The sequence below is a fragment of the Neophocaena asiaeorientalis genome, unplaced genomic scaffold (genome assembly GCF_003031525.2).
Source record: "Neophocaena asiaeorientalis asiaeorientalis breed wild unplaced genomic scaffold, Neophocaena_asiaeorientalis_V1.1 scaffold14, whole genome shotgun sequence".
NCBI lineage: Eukaryota > Metazoa > Chordata > Mammalia > Artiodactyla > Phocoenidae > Neophocaena > Neophocaena asiaeorientalis.
In genome coordinates, this window is record NW_020175192.1 from 7,303,411 (window position 1) to 7,328,880 (window position 25,470).

A 25,470-nucleotide genomic window follows, 5' to 3' on the forward strand; every position below is an offset into this window, starting at 1 on the left:
GGTGATATCAAATCACACATAGAAAAAACACTGTATCCTTTATTTGTTTAATTTTAGGTCATTCACCATCTCCTTTGTGACAGATGCTCAGTTACTAAAAACTATTTTTATTTGTTTATTTATTTTAACATCTTTATTGGAGTATAATTGCTTTACAATGGTGTGTTAGTTTCTGCTTTACGACAAAGTGAATCAGTTATACATATACATATGTTCCCATATCTCTTCCCTCTGGCATCTCCCTCCCTCCCACCCTCCCTATCCCACCACTCTAGGTGGTCACAAACCACCTAGCTGATCTCCCTGTGCCATGCGGCTGCTTCCCACTAGCTATCCACCCTACGTTTGGTAGTGTATATATGTCCATGCCGCTCTCTCACTTCGTCGCAGCCTACCCTTCCCCCTCCCCATATCCTCAAGTCCATGCTCTAGTAGGTCTGTCTTTATTTCTGTCCTACCCCTAGGCTCTTCATGACATTTTTTTTTCTTAGATTCCATATATATGCGTTAGCATACGGTATTTGTTTTTCTCTTTCTGACTTACTTCACTCTGTACGACAGACTCTAGGTCCACCCGTCTCACTACAAATAACTCTATTTCGTTTCTTTTCATGGCTGAGTAATATTCCCTTGTATATATGTGCCACATCTTCTTGATCCATTCATCTGCTGATGGACACTTAGGTTGCTTCCATGTCCTGGCTATTGTAAATTGAGCTGCAGTGAACACTGTGGTACATGACTCTTTGAATTATGGTTTTCTCAGGGTATATGCCCAGTAGTGGGATTGCTGGGTTGTATGGTAGTTCTATTTGTAGTTTTTTAAGGAACCTCCATACTGTTCTCCATAGTGGCTGTATCAATTTACATTCCCACCAACAGTGCAAGAGTGTTCCCTCTTCTCCACACCCTCTCCAGCATTTATTGCTTGTAGTTTTTTTTTATGATGGCCATTCTGACCGGTGTGAGATGATATCTCATTGTAGTTTTGATTTGCATTTCTCTAATGATTAATGATATTGAGCATTCTTTCATGTGTTTGTTGTATTGTAGGTATGAAACCTATTTTTACACCCTGCTTTCCATGCCCTCCACCCCCGAAATCGATTTACACAAATAAGTGTAGATCAATAGCTCCTGCATAAAGCCAGGCAAGTGTAATATAGAATTGGGCAGTAGGTAATCAGAACTCTAAATGACTAGGAAAAATCTAATCACTACATAGTTTTGCTTATTCTGTGGTCTTCCTGCTATACACCTCTTTCTCAGTCAAAAATAAGATCATCCAAGATTTCTACTGTCTTCGAGCAGAAGCAAGAAGAACTACAATCCTGCAGCCTGTGGAACAAAAACCACATTCACAGAAAGACAAGATGAAAAGGCAGAGGGCTATGTACCAGATGAAGGAACAAGATAAAACACCAGAAAAACGACTAAATGAAGTGGATATAGGCAGTATTCCAGAAGAAGAATGGACAAGTGACCTGGAAGAGAGAATGGTAGAATTCACTGCTGCAGAACAGAATAAAGAAAAAAGAATGAAGAGGAATGAAGACAGTCTAAGAGACCTCTGGGACAACATTAAACACAACAACATTTGCATTATAGGGGTCCCAGAAGGAGAGGAGAGAGAGAAAAGACTCGAGAAAATATTTGAGGAGATTATAGTCGAAAACTTCCCTAACATGGGAAAGGAAGTAGCCACCCAAGTCCAGGAAGTGCAGAGTGTCCCATACAGGATAAAGGCAAGGAGAAACACACCGAGACACATAGTATCCAAACCGGCAAAAATTAAAGACAAAGAAAAATTACTGAAAGCAGCAAGGGAAAAACAACAAAAAACATACAAGGGAACTCCCATAAGGTTAACAGCTGGTTTCTCAGCAGAAACTCTACAAGCCAGAAGGGAGTGGCAGGACATATTTAAAGTGATGAAAGGGAGAAACCTACAACCAAATTACTCTACTCAGCAAGGACCTCATTCAGATTCGATGGAGAAATCAAAAGCTTTACAGACAAGCAAAAGCTAAGAGAATTCAGCACCACGAAACCAGCTCTACAACAAATGCTAAAGGAACTCTTCTAAGTGGGAAACACAAGAGAAGAAGAGGACTTACAAAAACAAACCCCAAACAATTAAGAAAATGGTAATAGGAACATACATATCAATAATTACCTTAAACATGAATGGATTAAATGCTCCAATCAAAAGACACAGGCTTGCTGAATGGACACAAAAACAAGGCCCATATATTTGCTGTCTACAAGAGACCCACTTCAGACCTAGGGACACATACAGATTGAAAGTGAGGGGATGGAAAAAAGGTGTTCCATGCAAATGGAAATCAAAAGAAAGCTGGAGTAGAAATACTCGTATCAGATAAAATAGATTTTAAAATAAAGATTGTTACAAGAGACAAGGAAGGACACTATATAATGATCAAGGGATCAATCCAAGAAGAAGATATAAGAATTATAAATATATATGCATACAACATAGAAGCACCTCAATACATACGGCAAATGCTAACAGCTATAAAAGAGGAAATCGACAGTAACACAATAATATTGGGGGAATTTAACACCTCACTTACACCAATGGACAGAGCATCCAAACAGAGTATTAATAAGGAAACACAAGCTTTAAATGTCACAATAGACCAGGTAGATTTAATTGATATATTTAAAGGATATTCCATCCAAAAACAGCAGATTACACTTTCTTCTCAAGTGCACATGGAATACTCTCCAGGACAGATCACCTCTTGGGCCGTAAATCAAGCCTCAGTAAATTTAAGAAAATTGAAATCATATCAACCATCTTTTCTGACCACAATGTTATATGATTAGAAATCAATTACAGGGAAAAAAAAAACCCGTAAAAAACACAAACACATGGAGGCTAAACAATATGTTACTAAATAACCAAGAGATCACTGAAGAAATCAAAGAGGAAATCAAAAAATACCTAAAGACAAATGACAATGAAAACACGATGATTCAAAACCTATGGGATGCAGCAAAAGCAGTTCTAAGAGGGAAGTTTAGAGCAATACAATCCTACCTCAAGAAACAACAAACAACTCAAATAAACAACCTAACCTTACACCTAAAGAAACTAGAGAAAGAAGAACAAGAAAACCACAAAGTTAGGAGAAGGAAAGGAAACATAAAGAGCAGAGCAGAAATAAATGAAACAGAAACAAAGAAAACAATAGCAAAGAGCAATAAAACTAAAAAGCTGGCTCTTTGAGAAGATAAACAAAATTGTAAACCATTAGCCAGATGCATCAAGAAAAAGAGGGAGAACACTCAAATCAATAAGATTAGAAATGAAAAAGAAGTTGCAACAGACCCCACAGAAATACAAAGCATCCTAAGAGACTACTACAAGCAATTCTATGCCAATAAAATGGACAACCTGAAAGAAATGGACAAATTCTTAGAAAGGTATAACCTTCCAAGACTGTACCACGAAGAAATAGAAAATATCAACAGACCAGTCACAAGTCATGAAATTGAAACTGTGATTAAAAATCTTCCAACAAACAGAAGTCCGGGACCAGATGGCTTCACAGGTGAATTCTATCAAAATTTTCGAGAAGAGCTAATACCCATCCTTCTCAAACTCTTCCAAAAAATTGCAGAGGAAGGAACACTCCCTAACTCATTCTATAAGGCCACCATCACCCTGACACCAAAACCAGACAAAGATACCGCAAAAGAAAATAAAATTACAGAACAGTATCACTGATGAATATAGATGCAAAAATCCTCAACAAAATACTAGGAAACAGAATCCAACAACACATTAAAAGGATAATACACCATGATCAAGTGGGATTTATCCCAGGGATGCAAGGATTCTTCAATATACGCAAATCAATCAGTGATACACCATATTAACAAATTGAAGAATAAGAACTATGTGATCATCTACATAGGTGCAGAAAAAGCTTTTGACAAAATTCAACACCCATTTATGATAAAAACTCTCCAGAAAGTGGCCATAGAGGGACCTATCTCAACATAATAAAGGCCATATATGACAAACCCACAGCCAACATCATTCTCAATGGTGAAAAATAGAAAGCATTTCTTCTAATATCAGGAACAAGACAAAGATGTCCATTTTCACCACTATTATTCGATGTTATTTTGGAAGTCCTAGCCACGGCAATCAGAGAAGAAAAAGAAATAAAGGGAATCCAAATTGGAAGAGAAGTAAAACTGTCACTGTTTGCAGATGACATGATACTATACATAGAGACTCCTAAAGATGCCACCAGAAAACCACTAGAGCTAATCAATGAATTCGGTCAAGTTGCAGGATACAAAATTAATGCACAGAATTCTCCTGCATTCCTATACACTAATGATGAAAACTCTGAAAGAGAAATTAAGGAAACACTCCCATTTACCATTGCAACAAAAAGTATAAAATACCTAGGAATAAACCTACCTAGGGAGACAAAAGACTTGTATGTAGAAAACTATAAGACACTGCTGAAAGAAATTAAAGATGATACAAACAGATGGAGAGATACACCATGTTCTTGGATTGGAAGAATCAATACTGTGAAAATGACTATACTACCCAAAGCAATCTACAGATTCAATGCAATCCCTATCAAATTACCAATGGCATTTTTTACAGAACTAGAACAAAAAAATCTTAAAACTTGTATGGAGACACAAAAGACCCCAAATAGCAAAAGTGGTCTTGAGGGGAAAAAAACGGAGCTGGAGGAATTAGTCTCCCTGACTTCAGACTATACTAAAAAGCTACAGTGATCAAGACAATATGGTACTGGCACAAAAACAGAAATACAGATCAATGGAACAGGATAAGAAAGCTCAGAGATAAACCCACGCATCTATGGTCAGCTAATCTATGACAAAGGAGGCAAGGATATACAATGGAGAAAAGACCGTCTCTTCAATAAGTGGTGCTGGGAAAACGGGACAGCTACATGTGAAAGAATGAAATTAGAACACTCCCTAACACCACACACAAAAATAAACTCAAAATGGATTACAGACCTAAAGGTAATACCGGACACTATACAACTCTTAGAGGAAAACATAGGAAGAACACTCTTTGACATAAATCACAGCAAGACCTTTTTTGATCCACCTCCTAGAGTAATGGAAATAAAAACGAAAATAAACAAATGGGACCTAATGAAACTTAAAACCTATTGCAAAGCAAACTACAAACAAGATGAAAAGACAACCCTCAGAAAGGGAGAAAATATTTGCAAACGAATCAATGGACAAAGGATTGATCTCCGAAATATATAAACCACTCATGCAGCTCAATACTAAAAAAACAAACAACCTAATCCACAAATGGGTGGAAGACCTAAATAGACATTTCTCCAAAGAAGACATACCGATGGCCAAGAAGCACATGAAAACTGCTCAACATCACTAATTATTAGAGAAATGCAAATCAAAACTACAATGAGGTATCACCTCACACCAGTTAGAATGGGCATCATCAGAAAATCTACAAACAACAAATGCTGGAGAGGGTGTGGAGAAAAGGGAACCCTCTTGCACTGTTGGTGGGAATGTAAATTGATACAACTGCTATGGAGAACACTACGGAAATTCCTTAAAAAACTAAAAACAGTACTACCATATGACCCAGCAGTCCCACTACTGGGCATATACCCAGAGAAAACCATAATTCAAAAAGACACACGCACCCCAATGTTCACTGCAGCACTATTTACAATAGGCAGGTCATGAAGCAACTAAATGCTCATCGACAGACGAATGGATAAAGAAGATGTGGTACATATATACATTGTTATACTACTCAGCCATAAAACGGAATGAAATTGGGTCATTTGTAGAGACGTGGATGGATCTAGAGACTGTCATACAGAGTGAAGTAAGTCAGAAAAACAAATATCGTATATTAACGCATATATGTGGACCCTAGAAAAATGGTACAGATAAACCGGTTTGCAGGGCAGAAATAGAGATACAGATGTAGAGAACAAACGTATGGACACCACGGGGGGGAAGTGGTGGGGGAGGGGTGGTGTGATGAATTGGGACATACATATATACACTAATATGTATAAAATGGATAGCTAATAAGAACCTGCTGTTTAAAAAAAAATAATTAAAAAATTAATCTGGTTGTTCACCCCACACTAAGCAATCATTCATGCTTATAACGAAGGGACCCTGGAAAAATTCTGTCACTCATTAGCTCTTATAACTACCTGGATGCTTTTGACTTCTGAGGCTATACGACACTTTATGCTAATACATTTGAAGGAAAACACATTTCATCTAATCAGGCATTGTTTAGACATCTGCCACCTAACTGATTCCTATATATCCTTCATCACCCTGTCTCAGATGAAGCATTGGTTCTCAAATTAATTCGTCAGTTGTGTAGAATAGCACTGGTTCGGGGAGGAAGGAAATGGATGATTTCTTATGCAGTGGTAAATAAAATGTCATGGAGGTATAATTAGCTTCAATCGAACCCCTTAAATCTGTATGAGAAGTTTCTTAATCTGAGCAATTTAACCCACACTTTCTTTCTGACACTCCCACTAAGCCGGCTTTGAGAAAGCTCGTGACCCCTTCCTATTAACAGACCAGTAATACCATATAAACGACAAAAAGAAAGAAAAAAAGAGAGAGACTTCTACTCTCTTCTTTCTAAATATAATTTCCTCCCCTGTGCCCACCATATAATTTTACTGGGTTTATTTCCGTGAGGAATGAATTGCATGTCTCCTCTTCAGGGCATCTCAGTGAGTCTGAGAGAGGGAACCTAAGACCATAACCTACGTCTATCGCCTTGATGAGGAGGAAAACACTACAAGCGTAACTCTTTTCCTCTCTCTTTCCATATGATTCCTGATCTCCCATTTTTACATACATAACAGTCTTACTGTATATGCGTCTTTTATTATCAGCCAGCTCAAATCCTTTTGTGAATGTAAGCAGGGTATAAATTACAAATAGATAAATGCCACACAGAAGAACCCTTTACTACATGCATCACGTGCTATTCATCGCAGTTTTCACATAGCCTTCATCAATAAACTGCCAACAGTCAGTGTTGTTAAAATGATTTCTTACAACTAAGGAGCACTGTCGTGTTTTCCAAGCAGCCAAGGCAATGAGTTATTATAACTTCTGCTTGACTTCTTATTAAGAGCTGAACTACCTCAGAGCTAGAGCTAGTCTCCTGGGTAGGTGAGTAGACCCTAGATGAGTGACAGGTAAAGTGGAAGCCACACACTTAATGCGTTAGGATAAAATATGCATCACTTTCAAAGTCAAAGTATTTTTTTGTGTGTGGATGTGGTGGGTGATAGCAACGGAGGTATCACTCTATAGCTGCATCGCTGGAACCCAAAGGACACACCTGGGTGCAAATACACCCTGGGACTGAGGTCGGGAGAGTCCGGAGTAAGAAGGGAATGAGGAGGTAAATACTCCCCACAGTGGGATGTACATTATGGTGCCCAAAGACAATAGGGAAAAAAAGTAAAACGCTAGTGGACTCTTCTAAGAAGTCTGTACGTGTTTTGTGTAACTCTGTAGAAAAATCCAGAGAGGGAAAAAAAATAACCCATAAGAATTGTTTCTTTATTTACCTTATAATTGCACAAAAGGCACTTTGAAATCAATGTACGCTGTCACGTCATCTGTTTTTTCCCTGCATCGTAAAGTGTAACCTTTCAAAACTAAATAACTTGTCTCTCTGTACCCTGGAACTCAGTATACTTCTTCTAATGCTCTAAATTCTCTCAAATAGATCCATTTAGGTCACCCAAGGCCCAGGAAATGAATTCACACAGCTCTACCAGGAGCTCTCTAGTCAGTGCCAGAGGACCTTGGGATGGAAATCATCCTCATTTCAGCCATCCCATTAGTAAGGATGTGTATTGCAGTGTCTCTGTTCTGTAACCTTTGCTACTCCTTTGTGTGTTGCCTAGTTTAGTTTACAGTTTAACACTGAAGTAAAAATATGCAGGCTTCTAGCTTCTTGGGGAAAATGAGCACCGTGTACACAGGTCTTGATTGAATGGAAATTCTCTGTGATTCTGGAAAAATGCTTAAGAGCACAACACAAACAAAATGGTGAATGTTGTTTAGTTTTTTGTTTTAGTCTCACTTATGAGTTTATAAACCATTTTCCAAATAATCCTGATTTAAAATTTTAACAACAACATAAGGAGATAGATGTTATCTGGACTGAGATTCAGAAATCTTAAGATCACATAGGTCAATGAGTGGTACAGTTAAAATGAAGTGCCAGGGTTTTGTTTGTTTGAACTACAAAGCCTGTGTTCTTCTCTGTACATTCCAATGGGTGACTGGTTTGGACCAACCACCGGGCTTTGATCTGGCTTCTTGTGAAGATTCTACCTTCCACATGATCGTTCTTGTGGATTCCTACCCGTGGGCAAGTGACCCTGCCTCGTGCCCAACCCAGGCTCTGTGACACTACATTCCTGCCTGCACTCACTGCTCTGGGCCTCCGTGTGCCTGGAAGCGTGTACTGGACACCAGAAAATGTAGGCCTAGCCATTCTGACCAGATATTTTAAAGGCTGTACCTGGGATCGAAACAGAAAATAATTCTTCATCTCAGGGAACAAAAAAAGCATAAAATAAATGCTTAGTATTGGACTAGAAGGGGTATGTGCACCTAAAATTACTGACCGTGGTCTAGAAAAAGTCTTTGTAAATCAGAAAAAGGTGGGACACGGGCAACCACCAACAAGGGAATATTTAGATTTTGAACCAGGCAGCAAGTTAACAAGCATGTAAAGATAGACAACTGGTCTACCTGAACACTGGGGAGTTGGGATCCCAACGTTTTGCACACTGAGTCATGTCCCCAGGGGAGCAGAGAATGCCAAGGAATACGGCAGGCGGCATGGCTGCAGGCTCTACTGTCAACGGTACTATTGGAGGGAGGTGGAGAACCCTGCACAGGAGACCCCAGACTCCGTGGGAATTAACTGGGACCCAGACTATCCGAACTGCAAGTTGGCACCTGAGAACCAACTTCTCTTCTGTAAGGAGGGAGCCGATTATTAAAGCTAGAGTCTACTGGTGCAGCCACCGTGGAAAGCAGTATAGAGGTTTCTCACAAAACTAAAAGTAGTTTCCTACTTGGAAACTACCATATGACCCAGCAATTCCACCCCTGGGTATATATCCAAAAAAAACAAAAGAAAAACAAAACCACTAATTCGAAAAGATACATGCACCCCTGTGTTCACAGCAGCATCGTTTACAATAGCCAAGATATGGAAGTAACCTAAGCGCTTAACAACAGATGAATGGATAAAGAGGATGTGAGATACACAGACACACACACACACACACACATCATGGAGTACCGCTCGGCCGTAAAACAGAATGAAATTTTGCTATTTGCAGCAACATGGATGGACTTGGTGGGCATTAGGTAAGTGAAATAAGTCTGAGAAAGACAAATACTGTATGATATCACTTATATGTGGAATCTAAAAAATACAACAAACTAGTGACTATAACAAGAAGCAGACTCGCAGAGAACAAACTAGTGGTTGCCAGTGGTGGGGGAGCAGCGCAGGGGTGGCGGAGTGGGAGGTACAAACTACTGGGGGTAAGACAGGCTCAAGGATGTATTGTACAACACGGGGAATAGAGCCAATATTCTGTAATAACTATAAATGGAAAGTAACCTTTAAAAATTGTATGAAACTAGGGGCTTCTCTGGTGGTGCAGTGGTTGAGAGTCCGCCTGCCGATGCAGGGGACACGGGTTCGTGCCCCGGGAAGATCCCACATGCCGCGGAGCGGCTGGGCTCGTGAGCCATGGCCGCTGAGCCTGCGCGTCTGGAGCCTGTGCTCCGCAAAACGGGAGAGCCCGCCATAGTGAGAGGCCCGTGCACCGCGATGAAGAGTGGCCCCCGTTTGCCACAACTAGAGAAAGCCCTCGCACAGAAATGAAGACCCAACACAGCAAAAATTAATTAATTAATAAACTCCTACCCCCAACATCTTCTTTAAAAAAAAAAAAATTGTATAAAAAAAATTTTTTTTAAAGCTAGAGTCCAAACAAAGGAGGTGAGAATCCATCGACAGGCAGTTTGCCGAGATGTGGGACGTCAAGGGCTAGTTTTGGACTAGGAAAGGGGCTCGAAAAGAACCACAATCAGTGAGTGCAGGCAGGAATGTAGTGTCACAGAGCCTGGGTTGGGCACGAGGCAGGGTCACTTGCCCACGGGTAGGAATCCACAAGAACGATCATGTGGAAGGTAGAATCTTGACAAGAAGCCAGATCAAAGAACTAGGAGGGTTCCTGGAGCAGGCGAGACCTCACACATGTGGCGAGAGAAGAGGCGGCAGCCTAGATTCATCTGAGCCTTTCTGGCCTGAAGGTGGCTAACAGCTGGGAGGGGCAGAATGCCCACAGTGAGTCTGAGGACACCAGCATAAAGGCGAGGTGTGACTTTGCGCTGACCTCCTTGTGCACCGTCCTGCAGTGGACAGCACTGCAGTGAAAGAGGAGCAGGGATGTGATCTTCAGAGAAGAATTCCATGTCCCCTCCTACCTCTGAATATGGCAGCCATAGCAGCACAGGGAGGAGGCCGTGGCTGGTGGCAGGTTCTTGTATTTCCTTGGATAAAGGTGACCTGGACAGAATGAGGACCACCAGTGGATGTGAAGTCAAATAACACTCAGCCTTCAGGGATCGAAGGCCCCCTTCTTCAGCCTTCATAACCACTGAGGTCACAAAGAGCCCATTTCTAGGGGCTTTCTTGGTGGCGCAAAAAGAACCTATTTCTAGGTCTATGTCATTCCATATAACAAACAAAATAAAAGTAGCTGATCTTTCAGCTCCAAGTTTTGGAGGGAATCAATGCCATGTTAAAGAGGTTTGTTTCCCAAATAATGTAGGCTTTCCTCAATCACATACTGAGAAGAAAGCATGAGTGGAAAAGAGACTGAAGCTCACCCCAAATAAGAGAAAAACAGAAAATTTTTCTGTCCACTATGAACACAGATCCAGGGCAGGTTTATAGATTTGCCACTGGTTGCATCTCACATATGCAGATATCAGTCAGTCATCTGGTTTCAGCTGGGTCTTGGTTTTAAGTGCAAAGAGGCCCTGATTGCTCTGTGGCAACGCGACTGATTTCTGTGCTTGAGTCTGGGAAGCAAGGCTTTGATGATGAGCCTGGCGGAATAGTGGGTGATGCCAGACACGTGCAGATGCCTACACGGACCCCAGTTAGGAATTCATCTTGTCCTTAGAGGACTGGATAAATGATGCAGAGGAATTCTTTTTCTGGCTAATATAAAATCATATTACATAGGAAAATAAGTTAGCCGTGTTAAAACACCCTCTGAAGAAAGTACAAGAGTGAGGGACCATGGATCCCAAAGCTCTATCGCAACTACACATAATCCCTGCACATAATCATATAAGGTCAGGCCTAAGGGTGATCGTCGTCAATATCCTCATGCTACAGGTGAAGACACTAAGAGCTCTAAGCAAAATCAGAGGAAGTTCCTCTTCATCTGCCCTGTTCAGACTACTGGTCACGGAAGTGAACAGCTTGAGCACTTTTCTGCTTCCGTAGACTTGAATTCCCCTGGTCCGTACACGTGCTGGGGTGACAAAGTCGAACGAGGCTGAACACCTAATGATCTGAGGCCACTGGGTCAACAACTTTCCAACAGTGTAGAGTGGAGCCATCCAGCCGCGAGTGCAGGTGATCGAAGACTTGACCGAGAGCCAGGAGAGGCGTGTGAAGTGGCTGCCGTAACACCGACTAGCTGTGTGACGTTGAGTAAAGCATCAGGCGTCTCTGGATCTCATTTCACCGTCCCTAAAGTGAGGCAGTCAGGTCAAATGGTTTCCGAGGCTCCTTCCTTCCAGATCAAATCGTCTGCCTTTTCACAAAGCAGAGATCAGAGACCCACCATCCAGAGAAACTGTTGTCATTCACAAATGAGGATCGCTGAGCAGAGATATCCAGGTGCTATCTTGAATCCTTGAGACCCAAAATTATGCCCTTGGGAGAAGCCTGGCTTACAGTAGGGATGAAGTTGGCAACATTCTGGCAGATTTTTTTCTCCCTTGTAAACTATTCTGGCTCTGATTTAATCGTATCTTTCTTTGGTAGCACTTTAAACCAGTTAACAGAATTAGATGGGGAAGATTTAACTAGCCTTTTTTTTCCCTCTCTCTCTAAGAATCACTAGATGAAAGTGAAATTGGATCAGAAGGTACAGTCCTAAAATTCTAGAGAAAATCCTGGGAAATTCTACAAGACAAGAGTTTGCAAGGCAGTCCCTAGGGAGAGCCAGACCATTCTCAACACACTTTAACTGCCACAATATTTCTGGCTTGATGACACAGAAACAGGACTCTGTTGCTTCTTCAGGGCTAATAAGACTTAGCTTTGGCTTTTTCTCTGCTCCTGGTATAACCAGGCTGGATGACTCAGCCAGTGTCAGAGGAATAGTAAACTATCCCTAATGCTAGCCTTATTTTCTGAGATCAGGACTGCTCAGAATTCAAATGAGGGCCTATTAATCCCTGATCATATACTGATCATACAAAGTAATTGCAAGTGGGGGCGGGGGAGGGGGAAGTACAGATCAGTGAATGCAAGAGTGTTGGTAGATGCTCCAAGTCGCTGAAATAGCTTTACCACGAATTCCAATATCATAACAACCTTTCCTACAAGTAGATAAAGTCCAGTATAAAAGGTCCAGAGTTCTGCTGTCAGGGAAGCAACTCATTACATTTACTTCATTGGATTCATCGACTTAAATCCAGAAAATAAGAGACAAAATTAAAGCCTTTTGCACATGTAACTATATTACATATTTCTTACTTTCAAGGTATTAAAAAAACAGGATGCCAGGTAAGAAAGAGTTCAAATAATTCAATAAGAAAGGGAAATCAAAAAAGCTGGGAAAACCAAAATCTTATGGCTACCCCCAAATTAAAATAATTCTGGGTCTAGGCATCATACAGATGACCTCATTTATAATGATCTCAACACTTTTATGACTCAGAGGGGAACTTAAGACTGATAAACAGACAACACATTACAGCACAGAAGTTACAGCCGTGTGCTTAAAATTTGTACGCACTTTCGTGAAACTAAAACATAGCCCTTGCTAATTATGAGATGACCGAGTGATCGAAAAAGTGCCCATATTTAGGTAGCTTTTCACTCTTCGATTTAAAACAACAGAAAACATTGCCACCATTATTTAGGGGAAAATATAGGTTTGCTATTGAAGCAGCACTGGCAGTTTGGGAGAAAAATGGCAAATACAAAAGGCAAGAGGATAGAAGCTTTGGATGTCAACTGTACCCTGGGTCTGCTCCCCATTTCTGCACCAAAGAAATCCACAAGAATGTCCACAGCAATGATGGGGCACCAGCCTGGAATTTGGCTGTGTTGGCGTTCTGAGGTTGATTTCCTCATCTGTATAAACAAGGGGTTGGACAAGTCTGGCTAATCATTATGATCCCATCCAGATTTAACAATCGCTAATTCTATGATGTATACAGATATTTTCTAGAAGGGGCCACCCTGCGGGAAATCTCTAATTATTATATCATCAAGAGTGAGTCCCATACTGTAACACAGCATTAAGCCAGCTCCTCATAGCGCTTCTGATAACAAGCTTGTTCTTTATCCCCTTCATAAACTTAACTTCTGTTTGAACCTATAAAACCTATCACTCTAGGGTTATGTAGGACACATAATGGATTATGTAATCCATTTCTGAAAACATTAAGTTCGGAGTATCTTTTTAAAAGACAATTGTTTGTGCGTTGGAAAGTTTCTAAAATATAATACCAAGCAAAAGCAAAGAAAGAAGGACAGAAATATTTCTCTGATTCTAAAATATACAAGCACACTTTGCACACTGACATCTTGGAAATCCGGTTGTGTTTATAGTTGATAACATCTTAAAATTAAACACTGGCTTTCAGTGGTATACAAAGTAATTGCTCTTCTTACACTTGATGGCATCTTAAAGTCTATTAAATGCAGTATTGCCTGTCACCTAGACACCAGACTCACACCTTTCTTCCAACCACAACAAAAAAAGACAGTGCAGTAAGTACAAAAAGAGAGCCTTTTTTTTTTTTTTTAAATAAAGTGCTATCAACTGGAGAATGGCAATGGCATTTGGAATTTTCTGCCATGATGACTACTTGAAAATCCTGGGTTACTTCCCACAGAAACAGGAGGGCTAGATTTTGCTAAGTAAAGATGGCTGCATTCTCAGACAGAAGACCCACAGACTATAAATTATTCACCAGGGGAAAAGACTGCATGCTTTGCTATGAAGGGAATGGTGACAAATTAGTATAATAAAGGTGCCCTGAATGTACTAAGCGTCTCCCCCCAACGCCTGCCCCCAGCTCCTGTCTTCACAAGACGAATCAAACAAATTAGGGCAGAAATTACTAGATTAATTAAACCAGGTGATTATGTCTGAACGTTAATGTTTAGAACTCTATCTTAAAGGTTACCGGGTTTTATTCCGGGGGTGTGTACAAAACTGATAAGAAAAATTGGGGAAGAGGCTAATATGATGGACTCTATGAAAAGCTTTTTTTCACTTGTTTCTGTTTTATATTTAAAAATCCCTGGGGAAATTCCCTGGTGGTCCAGTGATTAGGACTCAGCACTTTCACTGCCATGGGCCCGGGTTCAACCCTTGGTTGAGGAACTAAGATCCCACAAGCCGCTCAGCGGGGCCAAAAAAAAAAAAAAATCCTTGAATAAGGGGAAGGATAAATTAGGAGTTTGGGATTAACATATATGCACTACTATATATAAAATAAATAATCATCAAGGACCTAACATATAGCACAGGGAACTCTACTTAATATTTTGTTAAAAACCTATGAGGGAAAATAATCTGAAAAATAATGGGTATATGTATAACTGAATCACTTTGCTGTACACCTGAAACTAACACAACATTGTAAATCAACTATACTTCAATAAAAAAAGAAAAATCCCTGAACACATTTTGTTGACATCTGTGCTTAATTTGGAAAGATGAACGAAACTATCAACTCTTTAACCATTTCTTAGTAGAGGGGTGCTGAGGGGTCGGTAGGAGAGAGGCATCGGTCTCTACAGACTAGCAGAGTTAGCGCATACTAGGTTATGAGTACTAAGTGTTCTGCAACGTGGTCAGAGCCAGTCTAGAGTTTTACTAAGTCAAATAACCTCCAATACCAACAAATGCAATGTCTGGCAGAAAACATAAGCAATTACAAACTAGCAAAGCAGTTTCATAAGCAGATTTGGTCCCTACACGGACACACAGGTTTGCTTGATAGTATTATCCAAAATATGTTTGAACTAGTACAGAGAAATAATGAAACGTCCCTTTTGCTAGAGCACTGAGGCTGCCTGGATGATACATATTCCCAGTCTGTGCTCTAGGGAAAGTAATAGCAACACAGCAAGTGGAAATCATACCTTGCTAGCTCTGCTTTAATCATTTTCAAGCACTCGTAATCTTTCATATGGCTTTGAACCCAAATGTGCTGAAGGCTACGTGTGCCCTGCTATCAACGCAATACCTTACAGAATCGAATTAATCATTTTCATTCATTTCTAGCCTAGGAGCATGGTTGACCGAGCACCATCATCACGCCTATGCATATAGCTCATCAGAGTTAAATTCCAAGGGGAGGCTATATTTTAATCTTTTGGTTATAATGACAATCTGAAACAAAGTCCTATACAAAACGCATATGGATCTTTTATGAGTTTCTAAGATATTATGATTATTATTTTAGCATTTATAAGATACCCTGAGAGTACCGCACAGAATTTATAACTTGAGATTTTCTTATACATTGAGATTTAATTCTTTTTTTTGCATTTAAAAACAATCTGAGTAGCCCAAGGGGGAAAAATCCGTGCGGTATTTTACAGACACTGTGGGACGTGGGGTCAGCTGCCCCCTTACTGCATACCGTTCCCATTAGTATTGATGAGAAGGCCAGACATACAACAAAAGGAAAAAGAGAACCCGTGGGTTCTAAACCAAAGCCGAGAAATAGTCCCACTATCGGCCAAGGAGCAATTTAATTAAACTCTTGTTTACTGCTACTCACTCCACTTTCACGCATCTCAGCAAGCAGCAACGGCATCTGTGTTTGCTTATCACCAAACCAGTCTTGCTTACTTTCGACAGAGTTTCTAGATCAATAATCATCGGCATCGATTGCACACTCCGCCTTGAAAACTGAAGCCAGTATGTCCTCAATGAAAAATGAAACACGCTTATTGTATTTGTAACTAATGTTCCCTGAAAGTAAAGCAAATATTGATATTCCAGGCACACATAAAAACCTAGACGTATCACGAAGTGTGTAAAACGCACACTGCACGCATTTAATAATCACACTACATTGTCAATAACGGGGAACAAGGTACAATGACTGCTGTAATTCACCAACCCCATTTTTTCCTTCCAGGAGCACCACATTGTTTTATTACAATATAGCAATCCTGCCACATTATATCTTACAGTATGCGTACAAGAACCGTAAATAGACTAGCCCATCTACAATAGGCAGCAACGACTCTCCCAGCTTTGGCGATACTTGCGACTTGGATTTTATGTGAATTTCACATTTTGCTGATGGGTTTGCAATGAAATTCGGTACTGCCCAGAAGAGAAATTATTCTACATTTCTATTAAAAGCTATAGTAGTAAATAAACCGTAACAGTTTATGTAGATATCCACTGGAACATCAAGGGGAGACCATCTAAGCGCCAGACCCTGTGTTAAACATTTGATAAACGAGCACCTATAAGGCACATTTCTAACATTTTTTTCAAGTGATAGAGTTTTAAAGATATTTTAGAATACTGTACCAACCTCTGCAGAACACTCAAAAATCAAAGGAGGTTTATGTTTGTCAGAAAGCAGCTATATAGCTCATCACCGTGGAATGCCCTGTGAGGGCTGGAAATGAAACAGTGTTATTGGAAAGCAGATAAAAAGCTACCATAGGGCTTCCCTGGTGGCTGAGAGTCCGCCTGCCGATGCAGGGGTCATGGGTTTGTGCCCCGGTCCGGGAAGATCCCACATGCCACGGAGCGGCTGGGCCCGTGAGCCGTGGCCGCTGAGCCTGCGCGTCCGGAGCCTGTGCATCAAAATAAGACTGTAGCAGATTACAATAATTAAGGGTGATAATAATTAATATCCCTGTAATTGAAAAAGGCCCTATTTTAAAGAATAAATTAACAAGGAGGTGTATGTAGGCAAATACATATATAGAACACGACCCAAAACAGGTGGCTGATGGAGGAGAGGGAAGAGCCACAGCAATTAGTTAATTTAGAGAGAGACCATGAACGGTTCTGAGATGCCCTATTTAGGTTTTCCCTTTTAAACGGGGTTGCAATGAAAAAGGATAAGGGAGCATCTCTGTATCCCCAAAGGCTTTGTGCCAAGTACTGTACCAGTCATTCTTACTACCTCCTTTCATTTAAATCTTAGGACTACCTGGAGGTGGGCATTATTAGCATCTCTTTTGTTTTTATAAGTGAGAAAATCAGCGGAGGAAGAAGTCGTCCAAGATCACACAGCCAGTGATTGACAGATACAGGGTTTGAATTCCTCGCTGTTGATTCCAGAACCCAGGGCTTTTGTGCAGGAAGGTACAAATCAAATATAAAACTAAAACCATCATCACTGGTGCATGCATGCTGTGAATGGATGATATATGATAGCAATTTTCAAGGCCCATCCTGTTCGCTCATGGAGAGCTAGTGGGCAACACAAGGTCTGGCTGTTTCTCCATGTTCTAGCAAATCTCTACACAAAGTTTGATGCTTTACTCACGACTGTAGCTTCTAATGGAAATGTAAGCTCATTTCTCTTTTGGGCAGTACTGATTTCATGGCAAACACGTGGACAAAATGTGAAGAAAGGTATTCCTGAAAATAAGAATAACGCAGAGGAACTGATTAAAGAACTAAAGAGATCTTTGATTGTTCCTTCCACTATAGATAGCCTTGAGCACTATTCTTAACTCTAATCCACCAGCGTTGTCCGAGGGAAGGTGACAGGTGCCTTGTATCCCTCATTCACAAGATGCATGGACTACAGTGACTTTGCTTTCAGTCTTGTAGAGGAAAAAGGAAAACAGTAAAATTCATTATAAAGCTAATTTAAAATGTATAACTCTGAATGAAATAATGCCACTTGCAGCAACGTGGATGGACCTAGAAATGATCCTACTAAGTGAAGTAAGTCAGAGAAAGACAAATCTCATATGATATCCCTTATATGAGGACTCTAAAAGAATGATACAAAGGAACTTATTTACAAAACAGAAACAGACTCACAGACATAGAAAACCAATTTAAGGTTACCAAAGGGGAAAGGGGTTGGGGGAGGGATAAATTAGGAGTTTGGGATTAACAGATACACGCTACTACATATAAAATAGAAAAACATGGACCTACTTGCATAGCACAGGGAACTATATTCAATATCCTGTAATAAACCATAATAGAAAAGAATATGTATATATATATATGTATATCTAAATCACTTTGCTGTACACCAGAAACTAACACAACATTGTAAATCAACTATACTTCAATTAAAAAAAATAAAATAAATGTATAATTCTGTGATTTTATGTTGTTGTTAAATGCCCTTTTCTGAATGAAATAATAGTTATGGAAAATGGCTCTTATGTCTTCATGTCCTTCCTTGAAAAAAACAAAAAAGTTGGCAACACTCGGCTAGCCCATCCTCTTACAGGGAGGGGAGGGGATTCATTTGATTGGTCTGTGAAATGCAGAAGTCCGGGAGCCACTGACTGCTCTAAAGGAGGAAAGCCAAGCCATGGCACCAGCTCACTACCATGCAGCTGGACTAAATAAATGGGGAAGCCAAAAGAAGAGGGCACTGAAGAAAGCAAAAGGGAGAAAAACAATCTGGGGGAAAACTCACACATAAGGGAATAATGAAGTCATCACAAAGAAGAATAAAAATAAAATAGAATGTGCGCCTCGGGTGTTCACAGCACATTCTCTGTTCCTGACCCCAAAGTAATAGAGATTTTACTCAGCCAGAGAAAGTAATAAGGGGAACAAACAAACATAAAAATGACTCCGAGTTTGATGCACGGGATGTATTGACCAAATGCTTCCCAGGCTTGGTTTGTGATTGGTCTGACAGCTGCTGTGGCAAACACAACGCTGGCCATCACAGATGAGACAGTGAGAAGAAATTACCATCCGAGAGGCAGGGTGATACTTTATCCTTTCTGCTGACTCTACCACTTGGAGCTCAGATCCATTCCTCAAATTGATCCTGATCTCCCACCTTGACTGGTCACTTCCAATGACAAAATCAAGTTGTTCACATGCCGCATTGTTTTACTTTGAAAATAAATGAATTTGTCACTGAGAACACATGACTCCCACAGTCTCTACATCCTTAAAACCGAGGGAGATCATGATCGCCTGGAAAGAAGGCATTAGCCTGGATGGAAATAGGATGAGAACAGGTTAAGCCGGGTGGGAATGAAGTGGGACCACGTGGTTTAGGAAGAGAGAAGAGTGGATGTAAACCTCCACACAACCTCACATCAACAACATATTAACAATGTGAGAACATCACAGAGGCGGATCTGGTTCCCCGATCATACACTATGGAGAAACAGTAAAAATAAAGCAATAAAGTGTTAATGGATTTTATTATCTATCTGACACAACTACTATTAACAATAACCATTTACTATGCTACATGGTAGGAACTCAGCTAAATGTTATAACCACATGATCTCATTTGAATCAATCTTTACAGCATCCCTATGAGACATTAGTATCCCATTTTGCCCATGAGGACCCTGAAGTTCAGAAATGTTACGGAATCAGCCCGAGATCAGACAGCTAATAAAAGGAGGGGCTTGGATTGAACTCTACCTCACTCATGATTCCAAGGTCCATGTTCTTAAATAATGTGATTTAGTAAATAATGCCTCCCTTGGATTTTAAGGCCCCCCCCCCCAAAGATTGCTTTTTTCCAGCCCCCTGTCTTTTCAAGTAGAAAAGGTAATGGTGTCATTAAAGCAAAACAAAACAAGGGATTTAGCTTTTCTAATTATGAGGTAGAGAAAGGGGTCTAGGAGCCAGGTCTACCACCTTCAACATGTGACAGTCCCTTGACAGTCCCGTCAAGTGAAGCTGTGGAGTAAGCATGCCCATCTTGGGTTTGCCCTGGTGGAGAATGAGGTACAAGCTCCAAGAATAGGTTGTCCCCCACCAACGCCCCCACTGTGTCTCTGTCAGCATTCTGATACAGTTCAGCAGACTTCCTACTTGGAGACGACTTCCTCAGCAGGGTGGTGGTCTCATGTGATTCATCCATGGCATGCATTTTTGACCCACTGGTTCAAGGCCACGAATGCGGTCTACAGCTGTGCAACGCGGCTTTTTATTTTTTCACGTGAGGCAATTTGGGCCACTTGAGAAGCAGAGGCGGAGTGTAGACTAGGACCACCTCTTTTGGGAACAGAACTTCCGTCTGCCTGACTCACCCTGTTGCTCACACTGGTTTTCTCTTTAGCCAGCTCTTCTTACATGGATTCATCACATCCTTCAGAGCCCAGGTCATGTCCACCCAACACGTGTAACTCCTTGATGAATCAGTCTATCATTTTTTAAAATTTTATTAATTTTTGTCTGCGTTGAGTCTTCGTTGCTGTGCGCGGGCTTTTCTCTAGTTGCGACGAGCGGGAACTACTTTTCGTTGCGGTGCGCGGGCCTCATTGCAGTGGCTTCTCTTGTTGCGGAGCACGGGCTTTAGGTGCGCGGGCTTCAGTAGTTGTGGCTCATGGGCTCTAGAGCTTAGGCTCAGTAGTTGTGGCACATGGGCTTAGTCGCTCTGCAGCATGTGGGATCTACCTGGGCCAGGGCTCGAACCCTTGTCCCCTGCATTGGCAAGCGGATTCTTAACCACTGCGTCACCAGGGAAGCCCTCACCACCAGTTTTATTCTAAAGACACACAGATTCACGAAACCAAGCCAGGACTGAAGGAAAACTCTGCCTGTGTGGGCTCAGCGGCTCCCCAGCACTAAGGACGAGCCTCCTTGGGGAGCTGGAGAGTCTGAACTAAGGAGATAGGCAGACACACGTCTGTGCCCAAAGGATCGTAGCTGTGGCAGGCAGGGTACACCCCAGAGAACAGCAGGCCAGAAGGGCAGCACGGGGCCTCCCCTTCACCTGCTGCAGCAGCACAGGCCACAGTGGGACATCTGCACCCTCTGAGCCCTACAGAGGCCGACGCCCGGCGCAGCGAGAGCAGGCCTGTGCTCCCTTCTCCTTCCACCACCATGCCCTCCGGACACGGGAGGCGTGGCTGCCGCCCACATCCGTTCATCCGGAAGTGGGCCGGGGCAGTCAGACATGCCCTGCGAACATCTCCATCACAGCCCAGTGTCTAGGCTCGGGGGGCAGGGGCGGCAGCAGGGCCAGCAGAAGCCCAGAGTCTCATACGCTGTGGCAGCAACCGCAGGGCAAGCGATTCTGGACGCCACTGTGAGGTTAAACGTCGCCAGCCAGCTGGCAGAGCGATGGAGGCAGCCCAGACGCGGCCCTGCCTCTCCGCTTCCCAAACAAGCGCTGTGCTGGCCACATTCCCTGCAACACACGCACACAGGGAGGCGGCTCTTCATTGCCAAGGCACAGGACGATGGACACACAGCCACGCACACCTCAGCCTCGGGGACGCCCTGAAGAGGATCACATGGGGACACAAGGCTGGGCGGGAATCTGGGCCGGAGCCCAAACTCTAGGTAATGCCCTAACAGCCAGCCTCTGCAGCCCCAGAACAACACGAGGAGCTCCCGATTCCACGCTGGCGTTCGGTGCAGTTCCCTGGAAATTCCCTCGGTGACTCCTGAGGGCCAGGAGGGAGGCTTTCATAGTTTGTCGGGAAACGGTGGCCTGAAGACGGGTATTTCCTACCTTCAGATAAAACAGACCCAGAAACAATATCTGCCAAGGGTTTTGTAGTTTAACACCCTCTTTGATCCACATTCCCTCACTTAATTCTCACAGAGCCGGGGGTGGGGGGTGGGGCTAAGGACCCCCTGATACCCTTTCCTGGGGCGCACGCATTTACAGAAAGAAAGCATCCACAACGGCTGTATCTCCTACTCCCCACTGGAAGCAGCGACACTGTCTAAAAACATGCCAGTGGTCCCCCTGGATGACCGCCCTTCTTAGGCCCTGCTAGGCCTCCGCTGACATACTACACTTTCCGTTTTCAAAGGAAGACTCCACAGCTCCGCCCACCATGGCCCAGTGAGTAGCGGAGGATGCCCAGCATGGAAGGGCCTGAATCTCCTTGTTTGCAGACATCGCCCACCAAGGAGACAGGTGCAGAGAAAACAGAGCCTTTTCGTGACCAGACCCGGGGCTTCGGGTGTTCGCGGCAGGAATAAGGGGCCGCAGCCGCAGAGGCACGAACAACGAGCTCCCTCCGTTGGGCCCTGGGGTTCCGGCCTCGGGCGCCTCCTCCCTCCTCCAGTCTGATGGAGGCGTGGCCTCCCACGCGACGCCCTGGAGAAGATCTCCGCCAGTCTGCTCCCGGGGTACAGAGGTGCGCTTTTATCCTGACTGAAAATGGAGCAGAAACCTGGCCTCTGCAGGCTTCTCTCTGCTCCCCGAATAAAACCAGCACGGCGGGGCGCGTCTGCTGGTCACCGAGGTGTGCGGGCCTCCCCACCGCCTAGAGTCGATCCTCGCGAGTCCAGCTGGTTGTATTCTACAAAGTTCCCGCAAACACGGCGTTTGCTCATCATAGAAGAAACATGTACACAGGTACGTATGCAACTCACGCAGATTAGAATCTTCATTTCTCACTCATCCTGGTACATTCTGTTTCCTTTATTTTACAAAACAGAAAACGAGGCGCCACAAGTATTCACCATGTCTTAGAGGACAGGGGCCGGAGCTGGGTTCCATCCAGTCCCCACTGACCAGCCCCTGGACCGTGAGTGGTGATTTTGAGGCTACAAATAAATTTACAGAGTAGGCGAATTCAGAAACACGGAACTTGCAGGTATTGGGATGGACGACGCGGTTTTCCCTGGGTCTCCGTGTTGGCCTGCGGGCCCGCAGCAGGCCCATCCCAGCCCCCAACCTGCTCGGCGCCGTCCTCACCACACAGCCCGACTCAAGCCACACACTCCGACCTGACGCCCGGGGACCATGGCTCCTCTAGGGGGAGGGCACCAGGCTCTGGCGTCCGGCTTCCTGCTCTACCTCCTCCCCGGCAGGGTGCTCTCGGTCTGGCTGTTCCCCGCGACCTGCCGCATCTGGGACCTCCCGATGTGCTCCCCGTAGGTCTGGATCACCTCAGTGCGCCGCTGGTGCAGGGCGTTGCACTCCTCCTGCATCTCCGACGCCGGCTCCTCCAGCCGGGAAATCTGATCTGCAGAGTTTCTGGCCTTCAATTCTGGCTGGCGGGGTCTGAAACTCGCAGTGTTCCACCTGGATTTGTAGCTCTTCCTTCTCTTGTTCCAAGGCATCTTCACACTCCATAAACTTCTCCTCGGCCTGCTTGAGCGGCGCCTTCTCCGGCTACTGTGGGGTGAGCAGAGGCTCGTCCTCGCACAGCGGCTCCAGCGCCGCCTCGCGCTCCTCTGCTTCTCGCTGAGCGCCGAGTCCACGTGCTCGAGGATGCCGACCACGAGTGGCATCAGCTCCATGACCACCTCCTCGGTGCAGCAGTGGATGAGGCGCTTGGACTCGCGGTAGATGGACACCCGCTCCGACAGCACCGAGCCAGAGCCATAGTCGCCCTGGTACACGACCACGCTGCCGCCCTTGTCCATCTGGATCTTCATCATCGCGGCCGCCGCCGTCACCAGCTGATACCAATCTTGGTCTCATTCTTGAGACTTTTCTGTGAGTTTGAAGTTACTCATTTACAAATAAAGAATTTTCAGAAAGTCACTTCCCATGATGACACAGAGACACACACATTTACAACTTCCTACACGCTTCCTTGTTGCCACCTAACTATTGGGTCCTTGAACTAAAATATATATGGACGTTGAAAAATACAGACAGACACATAAATCTGGCATCTCACTTCTCTGATTCGAATCCTTCACTGGCTCCCTATCATCTGTGAGCAAAAAGGCCAAGTTTTTCTAAACAACAAAGATTTACTCTACAGCACAGGGAACTATATTCAATACCTTGTAATAAACTATAATGGAAAGGAATGGGAAAAAGTGAATATACATATATACACATATATATGTATAACTAAATCATTTTGCATTTTGGAAACTAATACAATATCGTAAATCAACTATACTTCAATAGAATTTTTTAAAAATTTAAAAAAGAAAAATCAAAGTTTTTCAGATGGCCAACAAGGCTTTCCATCAGTCTTCACTTCACTGAATCACTTCACTGATTCTTCCCTCTCTCAAAATGAAACTAACTGTACTTCCTGGTCAACCATGCTGTTTGATACCTGCCTTCTTTTAATCAAGCTGATCCTGCACCTTGAGCTTTCTGTGTAACTTTCTACCATGGTGACCTCTTATTCATCCTTCAAAACCTCTATGGGAGAAATTGAGTTATTTGTAATGAGGTGGATGGACCTAGAGTCTGTCATACAGAGTGAAGTAAGTCAGAAAGAGAAAGACAAATACCGTATGCTAGCACATATATATGGAATTTAAGAAAAAGAAAAATGTCAAGAAGAATCTAGGGGTAAGACAGGAATAAAGACACAGACCTGCTAGAGAATGGACTTGGGGATATGGGGAGGGGGAAGGGTAAGCTGTGACAAAGCGAGAGAGAGGCATGGACATATATACACTACCAAACGTAAGGTAGATGGCTAGTGGGAAGCAGCCGCATAGCACAGGGAGATCAGCTCGGTGCTTTGTGACTGCCTGGAGGGGTGGGATAGGGAGGGTGGGAGGGAGGGAGACGCAAGAGGGAAGAGGTATGGGAACATATGTATATGTATAACTGATCCACTTTGTTATAAAGCAGAAACTAACACACCACCGTAAAGCAATTATACTCCAATAAAGATGTAAAAAAACCCAAAAACAACAACAAAAAAACCTCTATGGGAATTACATTCGGCAAGGTCTTGGTTGACCACTCTGGCCAAAAGAAATAATCATGTCCCTCCTATTTTATTAATGTCCTATTATTAGAGGTAGCACACTCTGTTTTAGATAGTTATTTACATATTCATTTCATTTATTGGATGCTTGGGCTTGTCAGGAATAGAGACTGTGCCTCATTCCTGGGTATGCCTTGAGGCAAAGAAGCCATCTATTGAAGTAGTGACAGATTAAAGCTATATTACACCAAGCAAGAGACTTGTCCATGAGTTGTCTTTAAATCACGCTC

At 42.9% G+C, this 25,470-nt stretch overlaps 1 protein-coding gene and 1 pseudogene across 1 annotated transcript in view; both read right to left on the reverse strand.

The window, feature by feature from the left end:
- Positions 1-25,470, reverse strand: part of UNC5D (unc-5 netrin receptor D) — a 584,073-nt gene that overhangs the window by 176,462 nt on the left and 382,141 nt on the right. The window lies entirely within an intron of this gene.
- Positions 23,343-23,933, reverse strand: LOC112413179 (C-Jun-amino-terminal kinase-interacting protein 3 pseudogene; annotated as a pseudogene).